Source organism: Canis lupus, chromosome 7 (genome assembly GCF_011100685.1).
Source record: "Canis lupus familiaris isolate Mischka breed German Shepherd chromosome 7, alternate assembly UU_Cfam_GSD_1.0, whole genome shotgun sequence".
NCBI lineage: Eukaryota > Metazoa > Chordata > Mammalia > Carnivora > Canidae > Canis > Canis lupus.
The window spans coordinates 23,562,531-23,571,116 of NC_049228.1; the positions used below are offsets into that span (position 1 = coordinate 23,562,531).

An 8,586-nucleotide genomic window follows, 5' to 3' on the forward strand; every position below is an offset into this window, starting at 1 on the left:
GGTTTCTTTTGAACATCTCCAAATGGATTTCATATTATCCTTCATAATGATTTTGCATATGACTATTGCTTGCTTTTTTTCAGGATGTATAAATTCTTTTCCTTGTAAGAGATTTATGGCTCTGACAAAAATTTCTTGATTTTGTGTTCCCAACCTTGGGAATTCTAATCCATATCTCTAGTAATCTATTTCTCAGGAATATCCACTTTACTGAGGGTATCATAGAAAGTCTTTCTACCTAGGGACTTTACTGTCCACACCATCCCTAGTCTTTGGAAAATTGAAAAATACAAATGGAATTCCAAACTAAAATCAATAAGACTCTCAGACCTGTGGAACATCCTTGGCCTAAGATCTTGCTACTGGTTTTAATGACAATGGAATCAACTTCTAGGGTTCATCAGCTGTCCCTTTATAAGCTAACCCATGTGTCTAAAGATATCACTTCTTTTTTTTTTTTTTTTTAATGATAGTCACAGAGAGAGAGAGAGAGAGAGAGAGAGGCAGAGACACAGGCAGAGGGAGAAGCAGGCTCCATGCAGGGAGCCCGACGTGGGATTCGATCCCGGGTCTCCAGGATCGCGCCCTGGGCCAAAGGCAGGCGCCAAACCGCTGCGCCACCCAGGGATCCCTAAAGATATCACTTCTGATCCTGGACTCCGCTCTATTTCAATCATATTTATCCCAGTATGCAAAAAACTCAAATTACACACCCATTTTTAGCATTAACAGGTATGGGCAGCCTTTCTTCAACATCTTTCTAAACAACATTTGCATGACTTAAACCCTGAAAATGTGGTTTTCTGGAAGAGTAATTGGAGACAGATAGACTTCAAACTTCAACAAAAAGAACCTTATTAGATACTGTCAAAAAGGGTTAGCCTTGGATTTATGTCTCTTAAATAAAAAGACACAAGCCATCCTCCTATCACTGGAAGACTATCCCACTTGGAGCCTATCAACTGAGGATTCTGACAATCTTCAGAAAGGAGGAGACAGCTTCTATCCAATACCTAGATCAAGCAGAAAACAGAGTAAATTGTTCCTGCAAACTTCTACCCAAGACTCACAAAGTAAAATCCAGATTTCCAGAGCCACAGATCATGATACTTTAGTTTTTACTTCTTGCTCTTTGTTTCCCCAGCTAGTTATTCTTTCCTCTCTGCTGCTTTAAAAATCTGCTCACAGGTACTTGTTAACCCTTAAATGTGATGCCCATAATGCCTCTGTCTTTTTTTTTTTTTTTTTAAGATTTTATTTATTTATTTATTTATTTATTTATTTATTTATTTATTTATTTTGAGAGACACAGAGAAAGGCAGAGACATAGGCAGAGGGAGAAGCAGGGTCCCTGTGGGGAGCCTGATGTGGAACTCAATCCTAGGACCCTGAGATCAAAAACGGAGCCAAAGGCAAGATGCTGTGAGGGGGGCACTTGGTGGGATGAGCACTGGGTGTTATGCTAAATGTTAGCAAATTGAACTCCAATAAAAAAATTAAAACAAAACAAACAAAAAACAAAGGCAAGATGCTCAACTACTGAGCCACCCAGGTGCCCCAAGGCCTCTGTCTTAACACTGCTCTCTGTATCCTTAGTCACTTCTTGGTGAGAACCCAATATCTGGCTATGATTTTCTAATGATTTGGCTAACATATACGATAAAATCAACTGTTGGCTTTTTATTCATTTTTCTTTGGTTGCCATCTATCTTTCTTTAGTCTGGGTTCTATGTAATGAATCAGCTGGTTTCCTCAACTGCTTAGTGACTTTTTAGATGGCAAACACCAAAAAAGGCCAAAGAGCCAAAAATCCGAGACTTTCTTTCATATCATACCTTGAAAGGAAACATTCTATTTCCACTGAAACAACACTTGGGAGCCTTTTATAGGAAATGGCCTATGTAACTGAGTGTTCTCAGAAACAGATCTTGGAAAGGGACTGTGAGATATATGGGCTATGGGTCTTAGAACATCTTTGAGCAGCCCTAGTTTTGCAGACCTTAGCAGAGAGACTCACTGTTAAAGCCTAACTTTATACTTCTTTGTTTCAGATGGACATAATGCTCTGTCTTCTATAAATCTCACTGGCTTGTGCCAAACCACTCTTGTCAAGCACTGCCAAAACCAAATTCAATAACTTCATAGGGATACTTTGGCTGATTACTGATCATTGGGAGGTTCCCAATAACTAGGATTGGATTTGTGGCCAAAAAGCCTACAACTCACAAGCCAGATGGGGATTTGTTATCTCGAAAAACTGATGCTTGCCTTCAAATAGACTCTGATACCACCCAGAATATCTTTTGGCCCATCCATTTTCCCCTTTGGAAAAAGAGATTATTAGATAACTCAAAAAGCTGAGCCTTGATTTGATGTCCCAAATCTTAATCATTAAGGAGAATTCTGAACTATTTCTTCTTCTAATTCAGACTATTTAATGTCTGAAATAAAGGCCCCAAAAGTCTGGAAATTTTTATGTTGTATTGCTCATCCATTGACAGGGGAGCTAGGCAATGCTGCTACAGTGCTGCTATAGAAGTCCTTACTCTAGAAGTTTGTAAGATTGGGCAGATGGTGATTCACAATAGAGCAGCCCCGGGATATAATATTGGCCTTTCAAAGCGGAACATGTGCTATTTTAGGAGGAGAATGTTATACTTAAATTTCTATAGATCTGGAAAACCAGCATAGAAATTAGAAAAGTAGGTAATTTAACTAATATCTCCGTTTATGGTTCTGTAAACTGCTCCCATTGGAATGGAATCTTTTCGCTTGGACATACTGGGCTCCTCACTTTCTGTGGACAACGGAACTCTGATCACTGCCTCTCTGTTATTATTAGTCATATTGCAGTGCTCAAATACTAGTGTGCACTTGCTGTTCCATCTATAGATCTAACAAATTATCAGCCAGAAAAAAAGCCGTGTATCAGTTTTCTATCACTGCCATAACAAATTACCTCTAACTTGGTGGATTTAAAAAATGCAACTTTATCATGTCACTGTTGTATAGATCAGAAGTCTGGGATAGTTTATTTCTTCCACTCAATTTTCAAAAGGCTGAAGTCAAGGCGTTGGCAGACTGGACTCCTACTGGGAGGTTTTGGGAAGAATTTGCTTCCAAGCACATTCAGGTTGTTGCCAAAATTCATTTTCTTGCGGCTGTAAACTAGAGAATTCCATTTCTTTGCTGGCTGTCAGCTGGAGACTACCCTGAGCTCCTATCTGTCCCTTCCTTTGATCCTTGCACATGGGTCCCTACATATCCCAGAGCTGGCAATGACATGTCAAATTCTTTTTGCGCTTGGAATCTTCCTGGCTTCTTCTGCTGTATCTCCTGTGCTAGCCGGAGAGACTTCTTAGCTTTTTAGAGCTCTTGAGATTAGACTGGGCCCACCAGATAACCCAGGATAGTTTTTCTATTTTAGGATCAGTAACCTTAACTATAATTGCAAAGTTCCTTTTGCCATGTAATATAATATGTTCACAGGTTCCAAGGATTAAGGCCTGGCCATCTTTGAAAGGCCATTGTTCTGCCTATCACAAACAGGAAAACCTGATGCATACAGAGGTAGAAACGACTACAATCAGAACCTCACACATGATTGTGACACCACAAATATCAGTGCAGATCTGGGTTGACCACGACTGTAGCAGGTAATGGTTTATTCTCCAGCTCAGGCTGGAGAATGACCACAAGGGACTGAAACATCTGTGACAACACAGTCTCATAGTCTGCAAGCCAGTTTATGTAGACAAGCAGTTTTATGTGTGTTAACAGCTTTCTTAGCAGAACAATAATTTGCTTACCCAAATAGATAACTTTGTATGTCAAGCACAAGTGTACATATCAAGATTCACACCAAGGTCTTCTCTTTGCTGTATCCACTAAACTTAAACTGTTATGTCAGGAACTGCCTGATTAATCTAGGTCTTTCCCTTAAAAGACCACCTCTTAAATTCTTTGAGCCAAGACCTCAGAGTGCCATAAATATTCTTCCTTAAATTCCCCTGTTGAAACACTACTAAGACTCTGACAAGATGGTGTTCTCTTTTCTGCAGTAAGTTTAATAAACTCAATTTTGCTTGTTCAACAGATGTATCTGATGGGCTCTGAGGGGAAGTTGACCCTCCCTGTGGGCAGCCCATCTTTCCTTGATTCCTGAGTGGTGAGGGGGATACAACAGAGACTCATCCAAGGTCCAGCTGACATTCATAGGTTTAGCTTGTGTCATTGATGAGATGGAATGCCTGAGGGGCTGTGTCTGCACAGCTGATGAAGCTCTGCCATCCTGTGACAGCTCTGCACAAACTCTCAGAATCCATCTTATCAGCACAGCAGTACCGCTTTGGCCCAGAGTGAGCTTTCAATTGTCTGAGGAGAATGGTATTGTGAAACTGTGCCATTCAGGCATGGGGCACTGCTCAAGCATATCTTCCCCCACAAAGCTGAGTGAGTGTCTGAGGGAGAAGAATGAGGGAACAGTTCTGTCTTTGATCCTTTACTCTAGAACAGCACTAAGTTGTGGAGGATTGGGAGGGCATTGCTTACTGGGCTGTGAGAATTTGAAAACCTTATTGTTTCCAGCTTTATGCCCACAGGGAAATATGGGCAAGAGGTCAGAGGGTGAGGCAGAGGGGCTTAGGACAAGGCCTGACAACTTCCTAGAGGTCCGAAGTAAGGAGATAGCCATGTCTGATGGAACTAAGAACTGTTCCTCACCTCTGATGACTTAAGGCTCCAAGTTCTCTTTTAGAATGTTCAGATCTTGGGAGCAGGCCAAGATGGGTGTGTGGGTGAGGGGAGCAAGGATGGCTAGATGCTTGACTTCTGTTTGTGGACTTGAGACTACTCCCTAGAAAAGAGGAAACTTCCATTTCCCTAGTGGCCTATCACTGAGGAAACCCATTTCTTCATCTTCAAATTTCATTAGGGTGAGATTCTGGTCCTGTGGTTCCAGGCATCACAGGCAGCTACCCTGCTGGGATAGGATGGAGGTGGGTGCTGTGTGGGCCCTGCTCTTTGGGGCCTGTTCTAAGAGGACAGGAATTGACATGGCTTCCATAGCATATCTGTTATGGAGGCAGGTTCTCAGGTAGCATTGGCCCTGCACACTCTGTTTGTTACTTCACTATTCCAGAATAAATAGCCCAAAAAGGAAGAAGGAAGAAGACAAAGGAAGCAGCAGTTCAGAGATCTGAAGCTTTGAGGCTGTTATGGGCTGAATTGTATACTCTCCAAATTAAGTTCTAACTTCCACTACCTCAAAATGTGACTGTATTTGGAAGCTGGGTCTTGAGAGGCTGGGAGGAGAGGTATTAAGGTAAAGTGAGGTCATTAGGGTCAGCCCCAATCCAGTCACTGGTGGCTTGATAAGAAGAGGGAATTTGAACAAAGAGAAAAGCCCAGATGGAGACTCAGGGAGAAGATAGTCATGTATAAGCAAAAGAGAAAGACCTCAGAAGAAACAACACTGCTGGTGCTTTGATCTCAGACTTCCAGCTTCCAGAACTTGAGACACTAAATCTCTATTGCTTAAGCCACCCAGTCTGTGGTATATGGTTTGGGCAGCCCCAGCAAACAAATGCCAGGGCTTGAGGCTGTGGGTGCTTCGAGGAGATGGGAGCTGAGGGGGCATCATCCAACCATCAATTATTGCTCTATTTGGGGCCTTTGCTTGTGCTATTGTGGCTTTTCTTCCTCCCTCTCCCTTACTCTTTCCTGTTCTCAGTCTCTTCTGTCCTTTTTATTACCAAAGTTCCTACTTCCAGATTTGAATATGCAACTAAGTTTTGACTCAGAGATTCAGAGAACTGATTTATTATTTATTCCTGTGAGTCAAAGGAAATGCAAAAGAAAAAAGAAAAGAAGAAAGAAAGAAAAGCAAGCAAGGAAAAACACAGTAAAAGAAAGAAAGGGAAAAGGTAAAATATCACATAAAATCAAACTTAAAACATCACATAAAACTCCCTTTGAGGCTATCATGAGTCCTGGCAAATTGAATGGGTGCAGGGAGAATGGATATTTGGAATGGCAGAGGGGTAACATTCCTCAGTGTTAGCAGAGCATTTCGTTGGAGGGAATCTTAAAGCTATCAGATCAACTTTCTTTTTCTTTCTTTCTTCCTTCTTTCTTTTTCTTTCTTTCTTTCTTTCTTTCTTTCTTTCTTTCTTTCTTTCTTTCTTTCTTTCTTTCTTTCTTCTTTCTTTCTTTCTTTCTTTCTTTCTTTCTTTCTCTTTCTTTCTTCTTTCTTTCTTTCTTTTCTTTCTTCTTTCTTTCTTCTTTCTTTTTTAAAGATTTCATTTATTTATTTGAAAGAGAGTGCAAAAGAACACAAGCAAGGGAGCAGCAAAGGGAGAGGGAGAAGCAGACTCTCCACTGAGCAAGGAGCCCCACCCGGAGATCGGTCCCAGGACCCTGGGATCATTACCTGAGCTGAAGGCAGATGCCTAACCAGCTGAGACACCCAGGCACCCCAGGATCCAACTTTCTTGCATATGAACTGTTGATAGGATTTTCCTCAGGTGGTTGATTGGATTTTCCTCCCTTTCCTCTGGCTTGCTTGGAGGAATACCGGTAGGTGGGTAATAGTGTTTGTGGAGATGCCAAGCCAGGCCAAGACGGTAGAGGCACTCCAGCCAATCATAGCAGTGCTACACGTCCCCCCAGCACCTTCCTCCATCACTGCTTTGCTCTTGGTGTATCTGAGGAGGGTATGGAAAGGAGTCAAAGGATTTGGGTGTGCTCAACTGCAGGAGTCTCATTTTGCTCTTTGTCCACAGCTGAGAGCAGGAAGACAAGAAGTAGCACTCGATGGGGGCCCAGACTTCCTTCAGTTGACTCTGATGGAAACCAACCACACCACTTTTGAGGACCCCTCCTGCAACACTGGCTAAATTGAAACCACCCTGAACTAGGGCAGGGCAGCTGTGGAATACAGATCTGAGGTCAATGTTTGCTGCTTCTAGGTCTGTCTCTGCTCAGTGTCACCTCTCTAAGCCCACATGTCAATGTCCTCTCCCCTTCCAGGGGCTGCCTTTACTCCTCCCTGGCTTTATTTTTCTTCTGAGTCCTTCATACCACCTGGCGTTTTATGTGTGTGGAGTTTTCTGTTCATTTTTGTGAGGACCAGGTGGTTCCCTGAATAGAAGGCAAGTTCCATGAGGATGGGGTCTTTGTTTTATTTGCTGCTATGGTCCTACTATGTGCCTGGGACATAGTAGTTAGGAATATTTCCTGAAGGAATGAATTGACAAAATTGCAACATTTATTCAGGTTATTTCAGCTAGCCTTACAGACAAGTAACCCAAAGGGGAGGAAGGCCTGAAAGACCACACTGTAGAACTAACTCCATTTCCTCCTATCCCACCATAGAAGAGGAAAAAGTTTTCCTTGACCCTCTCTGGGTCTCTGGCTGGGTCTGGAGGTTAAACTGACAAAAGACAGATTAACTGGAGAAAAGTCTACAAATTTTGCTGAATTTGTGCGTATACATGGGAGCCTTTGCAAGAGAATGAAGACTTAAAGAAGTGACCTGAACAGGAAGTTTTTACATCTTTTAGACAAAGAAATAATAAATTTGGGAAGAATTGACAAGACAAAGGGGTTTGGTTTTGAGGTAGTGAATGGTGAAGAAGTCACTAGGAAGAAGGGCGCCTGGGTAGCTCAGTTGGTTAAACATCTGCCTTCAGCTCAGGTCAGGATCCTAGGGTCTTGGGATTCTGGGATTGAGCCCCACATGGGGCCCCTACTTATCTGGGAGCCTGCTTTTCCATTTCCTTCTGCCCCTCCCCCTGCTTGTTCTCTCTCTCTCTCTCTCAAATAAATAAAATCTTTTTTTTTATAAATTTTTATTTATTTATGATAGTCACACACACAAACACACACACACACACAGAGGCAGAGACACAGGCAGAGGGAGAAGCAGGCTCCATGCACCGGGAGCCCCGACGTGGGATTCGATCCCGGGTCTCCAGGATCGCACCCTGGGCCAAAGGCAGGCGCCAAACCGCTGCGCCACCCAGGGATCCCTCAAATAAATAAAATCTTAAAAGAAGAAGAAGAAGAAGTAGCTAGGAAGATAAAGTTAGTTTAACAAAGTTTGTACAGATTTCGAAGCCCCAGATTTCCTGTCTCTGGTGTTGAGAATGTCTCCCTTCCTTCTGGTGCGGAGAGGGTACCTTTTGCATGGGAGATTCATCCTTCTTTCAGGGAACAAGGGTGAAGGGCAGGAGGTCAGAGTGACCTTCCTGTACCTCTTGTTTTCTCAGACTCCTTTAGCTTAAGACACTCACTGTGCCAAGGTACCGTATTTTGGAGTAGCATGTCCTGAACCCTATCCCCACTCTATACAATTTTATGCAGGTTAAATCAAGTTAATTTAATAGTAATAATAACTATGATTCTTTATTTAAAAAAATGAAGGGAATTTTTTTAATATTATGGATCTGCATTCTTCTTGGTTGATTGTTCTTGAGTCTTGACTACAGCTTTCCTACTGACAGTTTACCGACTCATAAAACGAATGAAGGGCAGCATCAAGATTGCACCCCATGATCCGCAGTCTGCGCTCTTCTTGCTGTGTGT

General features: G+C 42.3%; 1 long non-coding RNA gene across 2 annotated transcripts; it reads left to right on the forward strand.

Moving 5' to 3' along the window:
• Positions 1-4,766: 4,766 nt before the first annotated feature.
• LOC111096882 lies at positions 4,767-6,952 on the forward strand. Of its 2 annotated transcripts, none has more exons than XR_005361638.1 (3): positions 4,767-4,997; positions 5,732-5,924; positions 6,783-6,952. It is a non-coding gene; the product is annotated as an uncharacterized LOC111096882 (long non-coding RNA). The 2 variants fall into 2 exon arrangements; XR_005361637.1 differs by having other exon boundaries at positions 4,767-4,934.
• Positions 6,953-8,586: the final 1,634 nt, after the last annotated feature.